The sequence below is a fragment of the Mesoplodon densirostris genome, chromosome 4, assembly GCF_025265405.1.
Source record: "Mesoplodon densirostris isolate mMesDen1 chromosome 4, mMesDen1 primary haplotype, whole genome shotgun sequence".
Lineage (NCBI taxonomy): Eukaryota > Metazoa > Chordata > Mammalia > Artiodactyla > Ziphiidae > Mesoplodon > Mesoplodon densirostris.
The window spans coordinates 3,538,354-3,562,009 of NC_082664.1; the positions used below are offsets into that span (position 1 = coordinate 3,538,354).

Below are 23,656 nucleotides of genomic sequence, written 5' to 3' on the forward strand. Positions count from 1 at the left end.
ACTGCTCCCGGCCGGGAATGCCCCTCCCACCTCCTCAGGGAGGCCCACCCTGGTCAGCCCACACACCCCACCCCTTGGTCCGTCCTCCTAAGACTGCTCATTTATGGTTTATTTACTGCCTATCTCCCTGTGGCAAGACGCAAGCTCCCCAGCAACACGGGTTGGGATCTGTTCTGTTGACTGACATACACCAGGCACCTAGAATCGCTAGTGTCTGATGGGTAGAAGGTTCTCTTCTTATCTCAACTCAAAAATACACATTTGTTGAGTTAACAAATAGAGGGAAAGGTGAGGTCTGAGCCACTCATACCAAACTGTGTTTCTGTGAAACCAGAAAAAAGAAAAAAAAAAAAAAACAGGAAAAGAAAACTCTTCAGATTTCACATCTGATCTCATAGCTTCATACCTTGAAAACCCTTGCTTAGATTATAAGCTACTTGCAACTTTGGTTTAGTATTTTATCCTATAGTGCGTAAAGAAGCCGTGTGTTCAATAAAGTTTTTAGTGAGAAATGTTTGATTCTTTGGAGGTGAATTCCTATTTCAAATATGAGAGACAATTACCTTAAGATCAAGTTAATGACAAATAATAAATGTTCCTTTACCTATATAACATGTCATACCCTGTATAGACAAATGAAGAATATAGTTTTAGATCCTTGGTTTTACAGGCTGCTTAAGATAAGCAAACGGATGCAAGTATCCCAAGAACATAAGGAGAATGTCACAGCAGCCTGTCCTGAAAGGCAGAGCACAGCCTGTGGCCAGCAGGTGTGCCAGGACTCACCTGGAATGTGAGGTGCTGACGTGGGTAGCTCTGCAGCGGGCCCCAGGGCCTCTCACAGTCCTGCTCAGTGTCCCGCATCCTGGCCCACGCACGGCCCACTCCTGAGCTAAGCTGCTGGCTGGAGAACGAGCCTTTGGGGAAGGAGGGAAAGAGGCCCTACAGTGCTTAGACAGCACGAACAAGAAAAATACCAGACCTCCTTTACCTGATATTCACAAGTAAGGAAAGAGAAAACTATCTAAATGTGAAATGTCCAGAACAGGCAAATGCACAGAGACACAAAGTAGATGCACGGTTGCCGGGGGCTGGGGGGAGTCGGTGCATCTACTAATGGGAACAGGGCTTCTCGGGGTGATCAAAGTGTTCCGGAATTGGATACCGGGGATGACAGCACATTCTGAGAACATACTAGAAACCACTGGACTGGACACTTTAATGGGGTGGATTTTATGGTATGTGAATCATATTTCAATTTAAAATCTAACCAAGAATATTACAAAGTAACTGTTTAAGATGGTTGGTTCCATTTGGGTTTGGTTAACTCGTGACATTTATACACAGTGTCATACACTGTAAAATGTAAGACTGAAACCAAAGTGGACATGCCTGATGCTGCGGGAAGTGCCTGCCATGTGAGGGGACAGCAAGATTTCTTTGTAACAACAGTACCTGCTCACAGAGAAAACAACAACCACTAGCCACGGGGGTGACATGTAAAGAGTAAGCACCAGATTCCGGGACTGCAACTACCCAGAGGCAGACGCTCCCCTGGGTGTTCAGTGCGACTGTGCAGATGTCCAAGAACAGCAAATGCACAGAGAGGAAAACGTGTCTCTACACAAGCTGTGCTGTACACGCAAACTAACCGACAGCTTTTCTTTCGTCACCTACAATGTATCCTGGGCACTTTTCCATATCAGCATGTAAAGATGCACTTCGTTATTGTGAAGGGCTACACAGCACTCCACTGCATGGTTTACCAGTTCTACTCATGGCGAGCTAGGCTGGTTTAGGCTTATGTTATAAACAAACTGCAGTGAGCACTCCCGAATGCACCTTTGTACATTTAGGCAAGCACACAGCAACACAACTGCTGGGTCAAAGATGATGTGCGTTTTAAAACACATAATCACTGCTCGGGATTTCCCTGGTGGCACAGTGGTTAAGAATCCGCCTGCCAATGCAGGGGCCACGGGTTTGAGTCCTAGTCCAGGAAGATCCCACATGCCACAGAGCAACAAAGTCCGTGCGCCACAACTACTGAGCCTGCGCTCTAGAGCCCGCGAACCACAACTACTGAGCCTGCATGCTGCAACTACTGAAGCCCGCGTGCCTAGAGTCCGTGCTCCGCAACAAGAGAAGCCACTGCAATGAGAAGCCCATTCGCCGCAACTAAAGAAAGCCCGCACACAGCAACAAAGACCCAACGCAGCCAAAAATAAATTTTTTAAAAAATGTATATATATATAATCACTACCAAACGTCTTTCTAAAAAGGTTGTCCACTGTATACTTCCTCCAATGGTTAGTAAACTAATAAACATTACTTTAGAGGACAGTAGCTCATTTCACTCCAACACTAATGCTCCCGACTTTGTTTCGGCCACAGCCGGGTTTTCTGGAGGGCACTGCTGGCCTTGTTGGTGAGCACACCTCAGGTTCTTCTGCAGGGCTGTCGGCAGGCACTGCCACGCAACGCTGGAGGGCACACCCGCCGGCCTCCTCCACGAGTGGGAGAGCCTTTCTTCAGGTGAGCGACTCTGCAGAGGTTTGCCAAACCAACCACATTTTATTTCAACAGATAGCTGGGCACCTACAACGTACACAGCTCTGTGCCTTGCGTGTCAGGGCACGGGGAGGAAGGAGACTGTCCCACCCTTAGGGGCCTCTGCGGGAGTCGTGAGGCAGGTGAGCACTGCAGGGTTACAAGGTACGAGCGGAGGCAGACGCCAAGAAACGCCATCTGAGAGGTTACAGAGGGCTGCAGACCTTCAAAACAGGAGGCTGGCACCTCTGTTTGGGGGAGATGGGGGGTTTCCTGAGCAGGATTTGTGGTATGATTCCAATTCTAGCAGAGGATGAAAGAAGGAGGGCAGGCAGACACAGCACCGTTAGCTGGTTGTGGAGGGGAACCGGGAACTGGGGGCTCTGGGGAAGGAGCCGGAAGGCCCCGAGGGGTCTGGGTGGGAAGGACGGCCTGGTGCCTCTTCCCTGAGGCAGACCCTTGGGCACAGCTTTTGTCCTCTGGGCCTCACTTTTTCTGTTCCCGTGAAAAAGTGAAAAAGAATTATTATCCCTAATTCTCATGGCATTACCAGGCGTCACTGATACATTATACCGAGGATCCCTCTACAAACTGTGCAGCACTATACAGAGATACACTCACCTCCAGCTGGGGTCAGGAAGTCTGACAGGATCGTGCTGTTTCCTCATCTTAGACAGCTCAAAGCCTCTTTGAAAAGCCCCTTCTCAGCAATTAGGCAAGAAAAAAAGAAATAAACGGCATCCAGATTGGAAAGGAAGAAGTAAAACTATTTCTATTCTCAGATGACATAATCTTGTGTATAGAACATACTAAGGAATCAACTAAAAACAAGCCGAACTAATAAACTTGTTCAGCAAGGTTGCAGAATACAGGATCAATATATAAAACCCAGCTATATTGCTACACACTAGCAATGAACAATCCAAAAATACAATTAAGAACACAATCCATTTAAAAGAGCACCAAAAAGAATAAAATATCTAGGAATAAATGTGACCAAAGAAGGGCACGATGTGTACTCTGGAAATCATAAAACGTTGTTGAAGGCATTAAAGATGTAAATAATGGAAAGATTGGGGGGGTCCTAAGACCTCCCTGGCGATATCCTTCCCTGCCTTTCAAAAAATGTACTATGTGATATTTGACACATAAAAAAGATTCTGTGCAATATACATGCAAGGTAAGAATACAACAAGAAAACCCCAGAACCCACTGCCCATTTAACAGTCACCGTCTACCTGTGTGCTCCCTCCTCAGCTATCTTCCTGCCTCTCTCCAAAAGTAAATATCAGCCTGAACTTCGTACTTATAATTTTCTTACGATCATACATTTTTCTTCTTAAACGATATACTTTTGCCCGTTTTTAACCTCATAAACATGATCTACCATATGTAGTCCTCTGCCATCAGTATTACATCTACCCATGTTTGCTGTGTATAGTAGACACACTTCATTCATCTTCACTGCAGTATAATATTCCATGATGTATTTATCTATTTTCTTACCACACTGCTTCCAGTTTTTGCTATTATGGACAGTCTGTTCTGAGGCTCTCATCTCATATAAGTTTCTCTAGGGTACATACTCTAGACCAGGGGATTGGGGTTCAGCAAACTATAACCTATGGGTCAAAGATAGTCAGTAGCCTATTTTTGTTAGGCCCTTGAGCTTAAAATACTTTTTAGATTATTAAAGAGTCGAACAAACAAATGAAACAAAGGCAGCTGTGTGACAAGACTGTGCGCTGCCCACAAAGCCTAGAACATTTACCATCTTGCCCTTTACAGAAAGAATCTGCCAGTCCCTGCCCCGAACTCTACGTCTAGAGTGCAGAGGAATGGCTGGTTAGCAGGGTGCAGGCTCGGCCAATTTACAAGCTTCTCTTAACCCACACCCTCCCTCACCAACACTGGGTATCATCAGACATTAATTTCTGTTAACCTAGCAGGTACGATGGTCCTTTTTCTTCCTTACTCTGATTAATTAAATAGGTTTAGCATCTTTTTGTACACTCATGGGCCACTTGTGATTTTCCTTCTGTTGAAATGCCTGATTGCATCTCCTTTGCACTGTTTAATTGGGTTATTGGTCTTTTAAAATATTGATTTGTAGGCGTTATTCATATGTTCTGACTGCTAATCTTTTGTTAGTTATATGTATATGTTTTTCCCCTAAGTTGTGTCTTAACTTTATGTATTTTAATGAAGAGAAGTTCTTAATTTTAATGTAGTCAAATGTATCCTTTTAAAGGATAATCTTTATCTGTATCTTGGCCTTTTAAAAATATTCAGATTAACTATTAGAAGAGACAAAGAAGGATACTACATAATGATCAAGGGATCAATCCAAGAAGAAGATATAACAACTGTAAATATTTATGCACCCAACATAGGAGCACCTCAATACATAAGGCAAATACTAACAGCCATAAAAGGGGAAATCAACAGTAACACAATCATAGTAGGGGACTTTAACACCCCACTTTCACCAATGGACAGATCATCCAAAATGAAAATAAATAAGGAAACACAAGCTTTAATGATACATTAAACAAGATGGACTTAATTGATATTCATAGGACATTCCATCCAAAAACAACAGAATACACATTTTTCTCAAGTGCTCATGGAACATTCTCCAGGATAGATCATATCTTGGGTCAGAAATCAAGCCTTGGTAAATTTAAGAAAATTGAAATTGTATCAAGTATCTTTTCTGACCACAACGCTATGAGACTAGATATCAATTACAGGAAAAGATCTGTAAAAAATGCAAACACATGGAGGCTAAACAATACACTACTTAATAACCAAGAGATCACTGAAGAAATCAAAGAGGAAATCAAAAAATACCTAGAAACAAATGACAATGGAGACACGACGACCCAAAACCTATGGGATGCAGCAAAAGCAGTTCTAAGAGGGAAGTTTATAGCAATACAATCCTACCTTAAGAAACAGGAAACATCTCGAATAAACAACCTAACCTTGCACCTAAAGCAATTAGAGAAAGAAGAACAAAAAAACCCCAAAGTTAGCAGAAGGAAAGAAATCATAAAGATCAGATCAGAAATAAATGAAAAAGAAATGAAGGAAACGATAGCAAAGATCAATAAAACTAAAAGCTGGTTCTTTGAGAAGACAAACAAAATTGATAAACCATTAGCCAGACTCATCAAGAAAAAAAGGGAGAAGACTCAAATCAATAGAATTAGAAATGAAAAAGGAGAAGTAACAACTAACACTGCAGAAATACAAAGGATCATACAAGCAACTCTATGCCAATAAAATGGACAACCTGGAAGAAATGGACAAATTCTTAGAAAAGCACAACCTGCCAAGACTGAATCAGGAAGAAATAGAAAATATGAACAGACCAATCACAAGCACTGAAATTGAAACTGTGATTAAAAATCTTCCAACAAACAAAAGCGCAGGACCAGATGGCTTCACAGGCGAATTCTATCAAACATTTAGAGAAGAGCTAACACCTATCCTTCTCAAACTCTTCCAAAATATAGCAGAGGGAGGAACACTCCCAAACTCATTCTACGAGGCCACCATCACCCTGATACAAAAACCAGACAAGGATGTCACAAAGAAAGAAAACTACAGGCCAATATCACTGATGAACATAGATGCAAAAATCCTCAACAAAATACTAGCAAACAGAACCCAACAGCACATTAAAAGGATCATACACCATGATCAAGTGGTGTTTATTCCAAGAATGCAAGGATTATTCAATATATGCAAATCAATCAATGTGATACACCATATTAACAAATTGAAGAAGAAAAACCATATGATCATCTCAATAGATGCAGAGAAAGTTTTCGACAAAATTCAACACCCATTTATGATAAAAACCCTGCAGAAAGTAGGCATAGAGGGAACTTTCCTCAACATAATAAAGGCCATACATGACAAACCCACAGCCAACATCGTCCTCAATGGTGAAAAACTGAAAACATTTCCACTAAGATCAGGAACAAGACAAGGTTGCCCACTCTCACCACTCTTATTCAACATAGTTTTGGAAGTTTTAGCCACAGCAATCAGAGAAGAAAAGGAAATAAAAGGAATCCAAATCAGAAAAGAAGAAGTAAAGCTGTCACTGTTTGCAGATGACATGATACTATACATAGAGAATCCTAAAGATGCTACCAGAAAACTACTAGAGCTAATCAATGAATTTGGTAAAGTAGCAGGATACAAAATTAATGCACAGAAATCTCTGGCATTCCTATACACTAATGATGAAAAATCTGAAAGTGAAATCAAGAAAACACTCCCATTTACCAATGCAACAAAAAGAATAAAATATCTAGGAATAAACCTACCTAAGGAGACAAAAGACCTGTATGCAGAAAATTATAAGACACTGATGAAAGAAATTAAAGATGATACAAATAGATGGATAGATACACCATGTTCTTGGATTGGAAGAATCAACATTGTGAAAATGACTCTATTACCCAAAGCAATCTACAGATTCAATGCAATCCCTATCAAACTACCACTAGCATTTTTCACAGAACTAGAACAAAAAATTTCACAATTGGTATGGAAACACAAAAGACCCCGAATAGCCAAAGCAATCTTGAGAACGAAAAATGGAGCTGGAGGAATCAGGCTCCCTGACTTCAGACTACACTACAAAGCTACAGTAATCAAGACAGTATGGTACTGGCACAAAAACAGAAATATAGATCAATGCAACAGGACAGAAAGCCCAGAGATAAACCCACGCACATATGGTCACCTTATCTTTGATAAAGGAGGCAGGAATGTATAGTGGAGAAAGGACAGCCTCTTCAATAAGTGGTGCTGGGAAAACTGGACAGGGACATGTAAAAGTATGAGATTAGATCACTCCCTAAGACCATACACAAAAATAAGCTCAAAATGGATTAAAGACCTAAATGTAAAGCCAGAAACTATGAAACTCTTAGAGGAAAACATAGGCAGAACACTCTATGACATAAATCACAGCAAGATCCTTTTTGACCCACCTCCCAGAGAAATGGAAATAAAAACAAAAATAAACAAATGGGACCTAATGAAACTGCAAAGCTTTTGCACAGCAAAGGAAACCATAAACAAGACCAAAAGACAACCCTCAGTATGGGAGAAAATATTTGCAAATGAAGCAACTGACAAAGGATTAATCTCCAAAATTTACAAGCAGCTCATGCAGCTCAATAATAAAAAAACAAACAACCCAATCCAAAAATGGGCAGAAGACCTAAATAGACATTTCTCCAAAGAAGATATACAGACTGCCAACAAACACATGAAAGAATGCTCAACATCATTAATCATTAGAGAAATGCAAATCAAAACTACAATGAGATATCATCTCACACCAGTCAGAATGGCCACCATCAAAAAATCTAGAAACAATAAATGCTGGAGAGGGTGTGGAGAAAAAGGAACACTCTTGCACTGCTGGTGGGAATGTGAATTGGTACAGCCACTATGGAGAACAGTATGGAGGTTCCTTAAAAAACTACAAACAGGGCCTCCCTGGTGGCGCAAGTGGTTGAGAGTCCGCCTGCCGATGCAGGGGATACGGGTTCGTGCCCCGGTCTGGGAGGATCCCATATGCTGCGGAGCGGCTGGGCCCGTGAGCCATGGCCGCTGAGCCTGCGCGTCCGGAGCCTGCGCGTCCGGAGCCTGTGCTCCGCAACGGGGGAGGCCACAACAGTGAGAGGCCCGCATACCGCAAGGAAAAAAAAAAAAAAAAAAAAAAAAAAAAAAAACTACAAACAGAACTACCATACGACCCAGCAATTCCACTACTGGGCATATACCCTGAGAAAACCGTAATTCAAAGAGTCATGTACCAAAATGTTCATTGCAGCTCTATTTACAATAGCCAGGAGATGGAAACAACCTAAGTGTCCATCATCAGATGAATGGATAAAGAAGATGTGGCACATATATACAATGGAATATTACTCAGCCATAAAAAGAAACGAAATTGAGCTATTTGTAATGAGGTGGATGGACCTAGAGTCTGTCATACAGAGTGAAGTAAGTCAGAAAGAGAAAGACAAATACCGTATGCTAACACATATATATGGAATTTAAGAAAAAAAATGTCATGAAGAACCTAGGGGTAAGACAGGAATAAAGACACAGACCTACTAGAGAATGGAGTTGAGGATATGGGGAGGGGAAGGGTAAGCTGGGACAAAGTGAGAGAGTGGCATGGACATATATACACTACCAAACGTAAAATAGATAGCTAGTGGGAAGCAGCCGCATAGCACAGGGAGATCAGCTCGGTGCTTTGTGACTGCCTAGAGGGGTGGGATAGGGAGCGTGGGAGGGAAGGAGATGCAAGAGGGAAGAGATATGGGAACATATGTATATGTATAACTGATTCACTTTGTTACAAAGCAGAAACTAGCACACCACTGTAAAGCAATTATACTCCAATAAAGATGTAAAAAAAATAAAATAAAATGCACATCCAGTCAAAAAGAACACCAAAATTCAGATTAGCTCATGGGTGATGCTGATGAAAAAGGGACGACCTAGTATACAGGAAAGCAAAATAGAAAACAGCTCTGATTCTATCACAGAATTATTTTCAAAAGAGGGATATTCTGCTCAAATAGAACTAGCAAATGTGCCACCAACTATGTCAAATAGACTCATATTGCTCAAGGAAAATATTCTTCCTAAACAAAAGATTATTCAAGACAGAGATGGACCCCGAGCAGGGCCCAGTGGGCAGGCCTGGGCCCACGCCCTTCTGTATCAGTGAGACAGCTGATGTGGGCCTTAGCTGGACCAAGGAAAGCAGGAGCTTGACTCCTTGGTAGGTGCCAGGACTGGTGGACGAATGAACACTCTCAGGGTTACTGACAATCCCAGACTCTGCCAGCGATCAAGGTCACTACAAGAAGTCAGTTCTGATTTGAAGTGTAAGAATCACCTAACCACCTCCTAAAACAACTACGGCGACAGGAACGATGTCTTTCAGTCTTAAAATAAGACAATTACCCACCTACTGTGTCCTGAGGAAAAGGGAGTTCTGGATTTAGGAAAACCACCTTTGGAGGCAAATTTTTCACAATCAGCTTGGAGGCAGACAACAGTGAGCGCTGCTATAGTTGGATGCTGATGGGGTGTATCACCTTAAGACCACATACAACGTCATGCAGAGGGAGAACCACTGCGGTGAATCTGCTTCAGATGTCCTCCCATCTATGTAACAGGGAGGGTGAAAACCTCAAGATCAGCAAAGGAAACAAAATTTCTATCTGCAGGACCAGAGTTTTCAACTTCAACAAGGGAGGACACAGTTTTTACTGGAACGCCCTCCAACCAACAGGCACACAAACACTAATAATAATATATTCTATCTTTCGTACTGTTTACCTTTGTAAGCCATCGTAATTCCTTTTAGAAATCAGGTGGGGTGTACATACATTAGGCAAACTCAAAATTGGTCACAACGTTAAGAACAGACTAGTGGACTTCCCTAGTGGCGCAGTGGTTAAGAATCCGCCTGCCAATGCAGGGGACATGGGTTCAAGCCCTAGTCTGGGAAGATCCCACATGCCGTGGACCAACTAAGCCCGTGTGCCACAACTACTGAGCCTGTGCTCTAGAGCCCGCGAGCCACAGCTACTGAGCCCACGTGCCACAACTACTGAAGCCTGTGCGCCTAGAGCCCATGCTCCGCAACAAGAGAAGCCACCGCAATGAGAAGCCCGTGCACTGAAACAAAGAGTAGCCCCAACTCGCCACTAGAGAAAGCCCACGTGCAGCAGTGAAGACCCAATGCAACCAAAAAATAAATTAAAAAAAAACAGACTAGTGAGTGATGTCAGTGAAAAGGGCTCAGTAAGGAATTCCAAAAGTCCATCCTTCAATAAAAGCAAGAAAAAAGCTGGCAAAATCTGTCAGAAACAACTTTTGTAGAACTCTAAAGAGTAACCAAAAGCTTGCAACATTCAGAGGAACACTTAATCAAGCGAAGCCTTGGCAAGAACAAGTGAGATCTGTGGCATGTTACCTTACCCTGGTCCCATCCCCCAAGAGGTAGTGGCCTGGAAGATAAAAGCCTGCAATCCCAGTACAGGTACTTGGTGGGGGTCTGGGGGTGGGTGGGTGGAGCAGAACAAATCTCATTTGCAAAGGATTTCAGTAGTAGGTTATGACCTATCTGGTGGCTCCCAAGAAGACCAGCTCAAATGGCTTGCCTTTACTTCACCAAACTCAGGACTCTCCCAGTGCTGAGTCAGCTACTGGTAGAGGGCAGGGGGTGTATACTGAAACGTCTACAGACAAATGTATTAGTTGCTGATGCCTGGGGCAACCAGTCACAGCTGAGGCAAATGATAGACAAACCAAGAGGCTGACAGGAAATGCTGGGAAATAAGGGCTTTGAGAAGCGCCAGCATGTTCCTGGGATTCTAGAAGGCCAAGCACATGCCCAGGGCTGTGTGCACACTCAGGAAAGACCTGAGATGACTCTAAGGTCTCACCCCTGGCTGACCTTCAGGTTCCGCACATGCAGGAAGTGAATGCTAAGGCAAAGCTGTCAACTGCCTGGCCGAGTGCTGAAAACATACCCCAATACTCATACAGGCCCTGTCTCAAGAGACTCGGAGATAATTCTGGTTCCAGGCACTTAAGGAAATCTCTGTCTGATTACTAGCTGACTATTATACTATTACAAAATTAGCTCAAAGAAGTTATTATGCAAACAATAACTATAACAAGCAGCAACAAATACTGGGAAGAATCTAATTTCCAGATTTGCCACATTATACTATTCAACACATCTGTTTTCAACAAGAAAATTACAAGTCAGGCAAAGAAATAAGGAAGTGTGGCCCAAACACAGGAAAAAAAGCAAGTAACAGAAACTGTCTAGGAGGAAACCCAGACATTAGACTTACAAAGACCCTGAATCATTGATTTTATGTGAGTTCAAAGAGATAAAGGAAACTTTGTCCAAAGAAGTAGAAGAAACCATCAGGGACTTCCCTGGTGGCGCATGCATAAGACCCTGCACTCCCAATGCAGGGGGCCCAGGTTTGATCCCTGGTTAGGGAACTGGACCCCACATGCATGCTGTAACAAAGAGTTCGCATGCCACAACGAAGGAGCCCACAAGACGCAACTAAGGAGCCCACGTGCTGCCACGAAGGAGCTGGTGAGCTGCAACTAAGGGGCCCATCTGCCACTACGAAGACCCGGCACAACCAAATAAAAAAATAAATACTTTTTAGAAATAAAAAAAAAGAAAGAAACCCATCAGAACAATGTCTCATGAAACAGAAAATATCAATAAAGAGAAAATTTTAAAAGGAACCAAATGGAGATTCTAGAGTTGAGAAGCACAATAAAAGAAATGAAAAATTCAATAAAGGGGCTCAACAGGAGAACCAAGCAGGCAGAAGAAAGAATTAGAGAACCTGAAGGCAGGTCAATTGAGATTTGAAGATAAGACAGTTGAGTTTATCCAGTCTAAGTAACAGAAGGAAAAAATAATAAAGAAAAATGAAAAGAGCTTTAAAGACCTGTGGGGCAACATCATTCATACCAACATATACATTATGGTAGTCCCAGAAAGGAGAGGAGGGAGAGAAAAAGGTGGAAAGAATACTTTAAAAGGTAATGGAGAAAAATTTCCCATATTTGATGAAAAATATTAATCTGCACATCCGGGAAGCTCAACAAACTCCACGCAGGATAAACTCAAAGAGATCTACACTAATACACATTATAATTGAATGGCTGGAAGACAGAAAGAATTCTGAAAGCAGCAAGAGAAGTGACTCCTTACATAAAAGAATTTCCTCAATAAGATAAACAGTTGATACCTTATCAGAAACCATGGAGGACAGAAGACAATGGGATGACATATTTGAAGGGCTGAAAGAAAAAAATATCAATTAAGGATCCAACAAAACTATGTTTCAAAAATGAAGGAGAGGGGCTTCCCTGGTGGTGCAGTGGTTGAGAGTCTGCCTGCCGATGCAGGGGATGTAGGTTCGTGCCCCGGTCCGGGAAGATCCCACATGCCGCGGAGCAGCTGGGCCCGTGAGCCATGGCCGCCGAGCCTGCGCATCCAGAGCCTGTGCTCCGGAACGGGAGAGGCCACAACAGTGAGAGGCCCGTGTACCACACACAAAAAAAGGAGACTCTCAACAAAATACTAGAAAACTAAACCCCAAAGCATATTAAATGTATTATACACCACAACCAAGTGAGATTTGTCCAGGGAAGCAAGAGTGGTTCAATATAAGAAAAATCAATCAATGTAATATACCACAGTAATAGAACAAGGGGAAAAAACTACATGATCATCTCAACTGGTGTAGAAAAAACATTTGACAAAACCAAACTCCCTTTCATTATAAAAACCCTTAGAAAACTAGGACTAAGAAGGAACTTCCTTGACATGATAAAGGATATCTATGAAAAACCCACATTTAATGGTGAAAGACTGAAGGCTTCTGCACTAAGATCAGGAAGAAGGGAAGGATGCATGCTTTCACCACTGTTATTTACTATTATACTGAAAGTTCTATCCAGAGCAATTAGGCAAGAAAAATAAATAAAAGGCATCCAAATTAGAAAGAAAGAAAGAAAACCATCTCTGTTCATGGATGACATGATCCTATATTTAGAAAATCCCAAAGAATTCTCAAGAAAAGCAACTAGAACTAATAAATGAATTCATCAAAGTTGCAGGGTACAAAGACCAACAAAGAAACATCATTTGTGTTTCTATACGACAGGAACAAACAATCTGAAAAGTAAAGTTAAAAAGCAATTCCATTTACAATAGCATCCAAACGAATAAATTACCTAGGAATAAATTTAACCAACAAGGGGAAGTATTTGTTCACAACTGCTGAAAGAAATTAAAGAACACACCATTAAATGGCAAGATACTTGTTTGTTCCAAAACAAATCTATGTACATGGACTGGAAGATAATATCATTATGATGCCAACACTACTTGTGATGGTTAATTTTTTATGTCAACTTCTCTGGGCCACAGGGTGCCTAGATATTTGGTCAAACATTATTCTGGATGTTTCTGTGAGAGTGCTGGATGAGATTAACATTTAAATCGGTAGACTAAGTAAAGCAGACTGCCCTCCCTCATGTGGGTGAGCCTCCTATTCAGTCAAAGGCCTGAACAGGAACAGAACAAAAAGGCTGACCCTCTCTCAAGTAAGGAAGATTCTTTCTGCCTGTCTTCAAACTGAGACACTGGCTTTTTTCCTGCCTTCAAACTCAAACTGATGTCAGCTCTTCCTGGATCTTGAGCCTGGCTTTTGGATAGGAACTATGCCTTTGTCTCGCTTGGTTTCAGGCCTTCAGACTCAGACTGGAACTAAGCCACTGGGTCTCCTGGTTGCCAACTTACTCTGCATTATCTTGGGACTTGCCTGTCTCCGTAATTGTGTGAGACCCAATTCCTTATAATAAATATCTCTACACACACACACACACACACACACACACACACACACACTCCTTATTGGCTCTGTTTCTCTGGAGAACGCTAACTAATATAGTACACAAAGCAATCTATAGATTCAGTGCAATCCCTATTAAAATTCCAGTGGCCTTCCTTTTACAAAAATGAAAAACCTGATCCTAAAATTCACAAGGAACTGCAAAAGGGACCCCAAAGAGCAAAACAGTATCGAAAAAGAAAAAGAAAGTTGAACAACTCACACTTCTCAAACTTACTACTTCAAAACTGCCTACAAAATGACAGTAATCAAAACAGTGTAATATTAGCATACGGACAGGCATGTGGACCAACGGAATAGAACTGAGAGTCCAGAAATAAACCCATACATCTATGGCCAAATGATTTTTGACAAGGATGTCAAGACCATTTAGTTGGAAAAAAATAGTCTCTGAAACAACTGGGTAACCGGGCAGAAGAATGAACTTGGACCCCTACCTCACTCCATACACATAAACTAACTCAAAATGGATGAACAACTAAAATGTAAGAGCTAACACCATAAAACTCTTAGAAGAAAGCATAGGGGTAAATTTTAATGATGCTGAATTTGGCAAAGGAGTTTTAGACATGACACCAAAAGCACAAGCAACAGAGAAAAATAAGATAAAAGTGGCCTCACCAAATTTGAAAACTTTTGTACATAAAAGGACACTATTAAGAATGAGAAAAGGGGCTTCCCTCATGGCACAGCAGTTAAGAATCCGCCTGCCAATGCAGGGGACACGGGTTCGATCCCTGGTCTGGGAAGACCCCACTGCCATAGAGCAGCTAAGCCCGAGCGCCACAACTACTGAGCCTGCGCTCTAGAGACCATGAGCCACAACTACTGAAGCCACGAGCCACAGCTACTGAAGCCCACGTGCCTAGAGCCTGTGCTCTGCAAGAAGAGAAGCCACGACAATGAGAAGCCCGCACACCAAAACGAAGAGTAGCCCCCACTCACTGCAACTGGAGAGAGCCCATGCACAGCAACGAAGACCCAATGTAGCCAAAAATAAATAAAATAAACTAAAAAAAAAATTTAAGAATAAGAAAGGACAACAAAGAAATGGGAGAAAATATCCGCAAATTACATATCTGATAGGGGTCTAGTAGCCAGAATACACAAAGAACTCTTACAGCTCAACAACAAAAAGACTAACAACCCAATTAAAAAATGGGCAAATGATGTGAATAAACATTTCTCCAAGGAAAACACAGAAATAGCCAATAAGCACACGAAAAGATGTTTAATGTCATCAGTCACTAGGGAAATACAAATCAAAACCACAATGAGTTACCACTTCAAACCCACCAGGATGGGTATAATTTTTTTTACAAAAAGGTAAAATAACAAGAATTGGTGAGGATGTGGAGAAACTGGAAGCTTATATACTGCTGGTGGAAACAAAATGGTTCAGTTTTTGTGGAAAACATTTTTGCAGTTCCTCAAAAAGTTAAACATGAAATTACCATATGACCCAGCAATTCCACTCTTAGGTATATACCCAAAAGAACTGAAAACAGGTACTCAAACCATACCCACACACATGGTTACAGTAGTACCATTCACAATACTCAAAAGACAGAAACAACCCAAATGTCCATCAACAGATGAATGGGTAAACAAAATATGAGATAAATATTACTCAGCCATAAAAAGAAATGAAGTGATGATAGAGGCTATAACATAGATGAACCTGGAAAACATTATGCTAAGTGAAAGATGTCAGAAACACATACTGTATGATTCCATTTATATGAAATATATAGAATAGGTAAATCCATAGAGACAGAAAGCAGCTTGGTGGTTGTCCAGGGGACAAGGAGAAGGACAATGAGGATTACCTGCTTAATGGGTAAGGGGTTTCCTTTTGAGGAATGAGAACGTTGGGACCATAGAGAGGTTGTGTTTATACAACACTGTGAATGTACTATATGCCACTGAATTGTTCACTTTGAAATGGTTAATTTGGGACTTCCCTGGCGGTCCAGTAGTTAAGACTTCGCCTTCCAATGCAGCAGGTGAGGGTTCGATCCCCCTGGTCGGGGAGCTAAGACCCCACATCCCTCATGGCCAAAAAACCAAAACGTAAAACAAGTAATATTGTAACAAATTCAATAAAGACTTTTTAAAAATGGTCCACATCAAAAAATCTTTAAAATGGTTAATTTTATGTTCTGTCAATTTTATGTCAATTTTAAAAATTACTATTAAAAAAACTGACCATCATGAGATACTACTTCACAGCTATCAGGATGGCTGTGATTTAAAAAAATGGAAAATTACGTGTTGGTGAGGATATAAAGAAACTGGAACCCTCATACATTTCTGAACATAAAACGGTTCATCATCCATAGAAAACAATTTGGCAGTTCCTCAAAAAGTTAAACACAGAGTTACCATATGACCCAGCAATTCTCCTCTTGTGTATAAACCCAAGAGAAGTGAAAACATATGTTTACACAAAGACTTGTACATGAATGGTCATAGCAGCAATATTCATAATAGACAAAAAATATTAACATTCCAAATGTCCATCAAGAGATAACTGGATAAACAAAATTTATAAGTATCTATACAATGTACCATTATTTAGCCATAAAAAAATGAAGTCCTGATACATGTTACAACATGAATGAACCTTGAAAACTGTTATGCTAAGTAACAGAAGTCAGAAACAAAAGGCCACATATCATATAATTCCATATGTGTGAAATGTCCAGAACAAGCAAATCCACAGAGACGAAAAGTAAATAAGTGGTTGCCAGAGGCTGAGGCAAGGGGAGAATCATACAGAGTGACTGTATGGAGTTTCTTTTGGGGCGATGAAAATGTTCTAGAATTAGTGGTGATGGCTGTATAGCACTGTGAATATACACTAAATAAAAACCACTGAACTGTACATTTTGAATGGTTTAAATAATGAATTTTTTCATAATAAAAAATTGTAAAAAAATTTTAATGAAAAATAAAATGTCTAAGGAGCTTAGACGCTCCAATCTTTCTTCATCACAGAGCCTGGTAACCACTCCTCACTAACCCCAGCAAAAAAATAATAATAGCAGTAACAACATAAAAAAATGGCTAGCACATTTAAACTTGATGTAATATAATTCTGTTCATATTTAGATCCAAAGAATTTGACATCATTGCACGTATTTTAATAGAAAAATTAGAAGTGGAAAGGAGTAAAACTATTAGAAGGCAATGAAAAGGTAATAAGTGGCCAAAGGAAAACTGCAAACACCAACATGGACCCCACTGAATGCCAGTGTAGAGGGTAAATGAGTGTCCACTGGAGTCAGCCGCCTCTTGACCCTCGGCTGGAACAACAATATCTGCTATACGTGCAGTGACAAGAGCTAATACTATGTTCAAAGACCCCCAAACTAAAAACCACTGTTAAAAAAAAAAAAGTTCCTTGGTTCTTATTATAATTCTCTAAAACAAACATATAAAATTAAAATGCTAATTTTTCCTGAAATACATGTGATGGTTATTTCTAATCTACAACTGCATCTGGTCATTCACGCCAACCTGGAGGTGGGCTAGGAAGCACACGTGTGCCCCACACGGAGGCCGATCGCCAGAAGGGGCGGTAAATAAGCAAAGCCGCATCTTTGGAAGCTTCCAAAATGGGGGATTGTGGAAACCTTTTGACTAGATTGCTTGATTAAAATATAAATACCTTTATTTCACTTATTTATATGTGGGTATAAAAATAGTTAAATTCTACCTTAATCCTAAACTTTAGATGTAACAATTATAGGTTAATGCAATTCTGTAATATTTATAATAATGATTGTGTTGATGAAGAAAAACTATGTGAACTCAGTCAAATGCCTTAAGGAGATGGTGGAGGGGGCAACTTTTAGGGACCTACAGACTAAATGTTTAACAGCCTGATTGCAGAAGCGGCTCAGAGGTTATGGCACCCACAGACTGGACACACATGCCTCTGGTTAGCACCCTGGGCCACTACCAATACCTCACTTTCCCACCCCCAGTCTAGCATCAGGTTTGGAAAGAGTATGTCTGCTTCCACACACATAAAGAAAAATGTTCTGCTGAATAGTAACAACAGATACACTAGGCGAAGAGGGTGCAAAGGAAGCTGCAGTGAAGGGCAAGTATGCGACCGAGGAGCAGCCCCGAGTCAGCGCGCTCTGAGGGACCGAACCAGAGGCAAGGCCAGAAGCCCCGGGAAGCAGTGGCCTCGGAGCTGGTGTCCTGGGCCTGCACCACGGACCAGGGCCTGTCACAGTCTAGTGTACTCAGTTCTAGAATTCTGATTCTGCAGCTTCCAGTAGAGTAGAGTTATTACTCTATTATTATATTATTTACTGTTTGCTACATGTTTAGGTATGGATTTACTGTATTTTGAGGCCATATTTTTACCCAAATGAAAAAAGTCTCTGTTTGAGAAATTCGTTTCATAAAATTCTAGTTTCTAGCCAGCTACTCAGGAAGCCCCTCTCTCACAGTTGAGGCATATCTGTACTTGGAAATACAGCAAAGAATTGGACTGGATTCCTTTCACTTTCCTCTATGGCTTCATTACCCTAATGATTTATTTTATGTTCCCTACTTTTGTGATTTAAGTTGAGCTACATTTGACTTGGAGATTAGAAACTGGAAACAAATGTACATCTGCTGACAAAAGGGTGTTCCAAGAACTGGAAAGCCCGGGGAAAACCAAAACAGGGAAGCATCAGATAAACAAAGAAAACGGCTCCTGACAGCAAGAAAGAACTAAACACAACAAAGATGCAGAAGAACAAGCTCAACATCAAGCCCAGGAGGGAAATTAAAAACATCATCCAAGCGATGCCAATAAAGGGAGAAGGGAGAAAACCACAGACAGACAGGTGTGCCCTGTTGATAAAAAAGGTGTTCTGGCAAAATCCATATTTATGCAAACATTTCAGCACACTGGCTCTTCTCATGATACCTGAGGCCAAACACTCTGCCGAGGGAGCGAGCGTGTGGCTAACCCACTGGGAAAGCAAAGACAACAGGAGACTAGATTCTTATCCAAACAAATAGGCAGCTCATAATCACAAATGAAAAGCCCCACATAGGAGACAGAGAAAGGGAGAGAGACAGACTGTCACAGGCATGCAGCTGGAAAAGAAGTTGATTAAAACCATAGTATAAAGTTTGGTCTTGGGCTTCCCTGGTGGCGCAGTGGTTGAGAGCCCGGCTGCCGATGCAGGGGACGCGGGTTCGTGCCCTGGTCCGTGAAGATCCCATGTGCCGCGGAGCGGCTGGGCCCGTGAGCCATGGCCGCTGAGCCTGCGTGTCTGGAGCCTGTGCTCCGCAACAGGAGAGTCCACGGCAGTGAGAGGCCCGCGTACCACAAAAAAACCCACAAAAAAAACCCACAAAAAACATCTTGGTCTTTCCTTTAGGAAAACAATAGCTATTTGAGGCCCAACACTGCCAACAGCGCTTGGTTCAAATGACTTAGGATTTTCAAAAAATCATTCATTCAACTCTATGTGCAAAAAGGCTGTGCCTCTCCTGGCCAAGGGCCAGAGGCCATCTGGACAGGAAGGCGGGAGAAGAGCTGAGGGCTCCGTCCACCTGACAAGCAACTAAGAGGGGGCCGCACCTTTCCAAGTGGATGCTGCCCTGAGGCCATGCCCGGCCTGGAGGCTCCTGGGCTGCAGGTTGTGTGATAAGGTTCATTTTCCTGGAGCATCGACTTTACTGGAAAATATGAGTGAAAAGCATAAAACACGGCCATATTTAGGAGTGGATTACAATATTCAAATCACTTTTAGATACAACATGGGAATTAAACAATCAGTGGCTCTTGGCTCTGAGCTCCTTCTCCATCTCTTTCGCAGACTCTCCCATTCCTACCTGTGGTTGAAAGGTAGGAGCTGTTCAGGTGCTCATCTAGATCCCCTTCTTTCTCCTGCTGGGCAATCAGACCTGCACAGACAAGCCTCTGGCTCTGACCCCCACACTCACTGAGCTTTGAGACGACCCCTCTACCTCTGTCGTACTGCACAGGCGCCTCATGGTCAACACAGCCCAGATGGAACCTGTCATCTTCAGTGCTTCCCATTCCTGTCCAACTCACCTCTCTACGTACTCAGAAACAACCTGCTCCCATCTCAGGGAGTGACACCATCACCTGGTCAGCTGCCTAAGGCAGAATTGTCCCCACCTCCCTGATTCTGACGCTCAATCATTCATCAAGACCTGTCGATTCCATGGCCTCCAACCTAATTCCCCATCACCACCGTGGCCTTGGTTACGGGGTGGTCATTCTGTCGCTAGTGAGATGCTCTCAGGTTCACTTTACTCATCTGCAGTCTCTGCCAGCTAAAATAGCCCATCTTGAGCTTCTAGTCCAAGTCTCTCATTTTACACATAAGGAAAACCAGGCCAAGACAAGTGATGCACTTGCAAGGAAGGTCCCCAAATTACTGAGAAATCTGCAATTGAATAAAGAGCAAAGCTGATGACATTTATATGCAGGAGAAACATATACTGATTAATGCCAACATATATTTTTTATTTTTTTTGCGGTACGCGGGCCTCTCACTGTTGTGGCCTCTCCTGTTGCGGAGCACAGGCTCCGGACGCGCAGGCTCAGTGGCCATGGCTCACGGGCCCAGCCGCTCCACGGCACGTGGGATCCTCCCGGACCGGGGCACGAACCCGCGTCCCCTGCATCGGCAGGCGGACTCCCAACCACTGCGCCACCAGGGAAGCGCCCCAACATATTTTTTAAAGTTAATTTTTTTCTATAGTATAGCCAACGTGATGGAATACTATACAGCTGTAAAAAAGGATGAGGAGAATCTCTATATACTGCTATGCTGTGAGCTCATGATATGTTGTTAAATTAAAAAAAAAAAAAAAAGGTGGAGAGGGACTTCCCTGGTGGTCCAGTGGGTAAGACTTCGCACTCCCAATGCAGGGGCCCTGGGTTCAACCCCTGGTCAGGAACTAGATCCCGCATGCATGGCGCAACTAAGAGTTTGCATATCACAACTAAGAAGTCCGCGTGCCGCAACTAAAGGTCCCACGTGCCACAACTAAGACCTGGCACAGCCTAAATAAATAAATATTTTTTAAAAAGATGGAGAAGAGCTTGTACTGTATACTACCATTTTCTAAGAAAGAGGGCTGTAGGTACACACATACACACACACATACTTGTATTACAAAGAGACAGTTAAACCAAAAACTAAAAAAAAAAAGTTACCTGTGGAGGAGGGAAGAAACAGGGTACAAAGATCAGGAATGAAAGCTAGATTTCTGAAAATACTTTATTTTGACTTGTAACCATGAAAATATTTTTTATAAACGTCTAACGCAAAATTTAAAAGGAAGCTATTCCATAAAATAAATGCATCTAACTGTGTAGCAAGCTGGTGGCACACTGAGGAACTGGCTCAGGTGACGCTACAACTTACTAATTCAGCAGAACATCCCTAGGGATCCACCCCGAGGACAAAAAGAGCTGCAGAAAATCTCCAACAGCTTTCAGTAATCATACACTGGTTGGTAATATGTTGGTATTATTATTCTAAAACTATCACGTTTATTTTAAAGGTTAAAACAAGTAAGTAACGACGTGAATGTTGTTAGGAACCAAGATTTTCAGCATAAAAGACACATCAATACAGAATCAAAGAGGTACAAGCTATATAATCCTGAATTTGAAACAAAAATATCAGTATGAACTCATGATTAAAAAGCGTATTTCCTGGCTGTCCACCAAAAAGGCCCAGGACAATAACCAGCCTTATAGCAACGAGTATCCCTAGTGCCCAGTCTGTGGTCTCAAGGTACCGTTTTCTACAAGAGGGAACCAGAGCTGCTTAGAGAAATAGCCAATTCCAGGTCTGGGGTGAAAAAGTACAAAACGAATCCGAAACATCTTACCATTTCAGAGACCAAGGAAAGGAAGGCTACGGGTCACGTCAAAGGACAAGAAGTCAGCTTAAAGAGGCTCCACTGGCAAAAGTGGCACAAGCCTAGCATCCACGAGAGTAGTAAGTGCAATGGATTAAACACACCACATGTATTTAAATTCACGAGTTTACACTGATACTTAATCCCTGGTCACTTTTGGAGCGGCTATGCAACCATCTCATTATGTTGAGAACCCATAAAGAAAAAATCAGGCATTTGTCCCACCTTTCCTATTTGAACTGTCCCTTAGGGTAACCAAACAGTTAGTATTTCATTGAATCAAGGCAGGGACTTCCCTGGTGGTGCAGTGGTTAAGAATCCGCCTGCCAATGCAGGGGACACAGGTTCGAGCCCTGGTCTCGGAAGATCCCACATGCTGCGGAGCAACTAAGCCCATGCGCCACATCGACTGAGCCTGCACTCTAGAGCCCGTGAGTCACAACTACTGAAGCCCGTGCGCTCTAGGGCCCGCGTGCCACAACTACTGAGCCCACATGCTGCAACTACTGAGCCCGAGCTCCTAGAGCCTGCGCACTGCGACGAAGAGTAGCCCCCACTTGTCGCAACTAGAGAAAGCCTGCACGCAGCAACAAAGACCCAACTCAGCCAAATGTAAAAAAAAAAAGGGCTTCCCTGGTGGCGCAGTGGTTGAGAGTCCGCCTGCCAATGCAGGGGACACGGGTTCGTGCCCCAGTCTGGGAAGATCCCACATGCTGCAGAGCGGCTGGGCCCGTGAGCCATGGCCGCTGAGCCTGCGCGTCCAGAGCCTGTGCTCCGCAACAGGAGAGGCCGTAAGAGTGAGAGGCCCGCGTACCGCAAAAAAAAAATGAAAAAAAAAAAAAAAGGCAGAGTAAAGGATGAAACTGATCATCATTTACAGCCCTAATGACTGTGAATCCAAGTGCCTCCTGGTGAGGGGACACACCACCACCTCCGAGTGCACGTGCTCAAAGGCTGAGCCAGCCGAACGTCTAGATCTACCTACCACCTCCCAGGAACTAACGAGATAGAAGAATGTGTTCAATGGAAATGGCAAAAGTCAAAACAGGGACACCCCCGACTACAGAACAACCAGTCTGGATTTTCCAAAAAAGAAAATTCAAGGAAGAAAAGGGATAGGGTGGAGCAATCAATTGATTAACAGAGACTTAAGAGACAGATCAGCTAAATGCAATTGTTTGGATCCTGCTTCAAACAAACTAAAAAAAATTGAGACTACTGGGGAAAACTGAATGGTACTGTGATTATGAATAAAATTTTAAATACCAGTTTTCTTGATACTTATGAATTTATCAAAAATAGCTATGTATTAAATCTTACTTTGGATGCAAACATTTCAAACCTGTTTCATATTCATTTTTATGTTCTAACATATTAAAGAGTTCTTAATTTCAAGTATAAAATGCCACTCAATCACAAATTAGAGATTAAAACACAGGGTATTTTGTTTCCTTTCAAACTCCTAGACAAAGATGGTTAAGGAGCAAGCAAAGGATGCAATACTCAGCGGGGCAGGCCTCCAGCCTCAAGCCACTGGCACCTTTACTGCAGCGGCATCCTCCAAGGGAAGGCTGGGCCTCAGGGCTTTCAGAGGGCAGGCACAGATGCATGCCGCTACCCTTGGTTTTCAAACACATTATCGTTACTAAGACATCAGGTGT

General features: G+C 42.3%; 1 protein-coding gene across 5 annotated transcripts in view; it reads right to left on the reverse strand.

Annotated features, from left to right (window-relative positions):
* TRAF3 (TNF receptor associated factor 3) overlaps window positions 1-23,656 on the reverse strand; it is a 125,907-nt gene that overhangs the window by 38,484 nt on the left and 63,767 nt on the right. For 2 of the 5 annotated variants that reach the window (XM_060095593.1, XM_060095591.1), the window contains exon 1: window positions 19,672-19,740. The exons of 2 other annotated variants lie outside the window; for them this stretch is intronic. The gene's annotated coding sequence lies outside the window, so the exon portion shown is untranslated. Of the gene's footprint in view, window positions 1-786; window positions 918-19,671; window positions 19,741-23,656 lie in introns of those variants that run through there. One more of the 5 variants, XM_060095594.1, reaches the window with a different exon arrangement.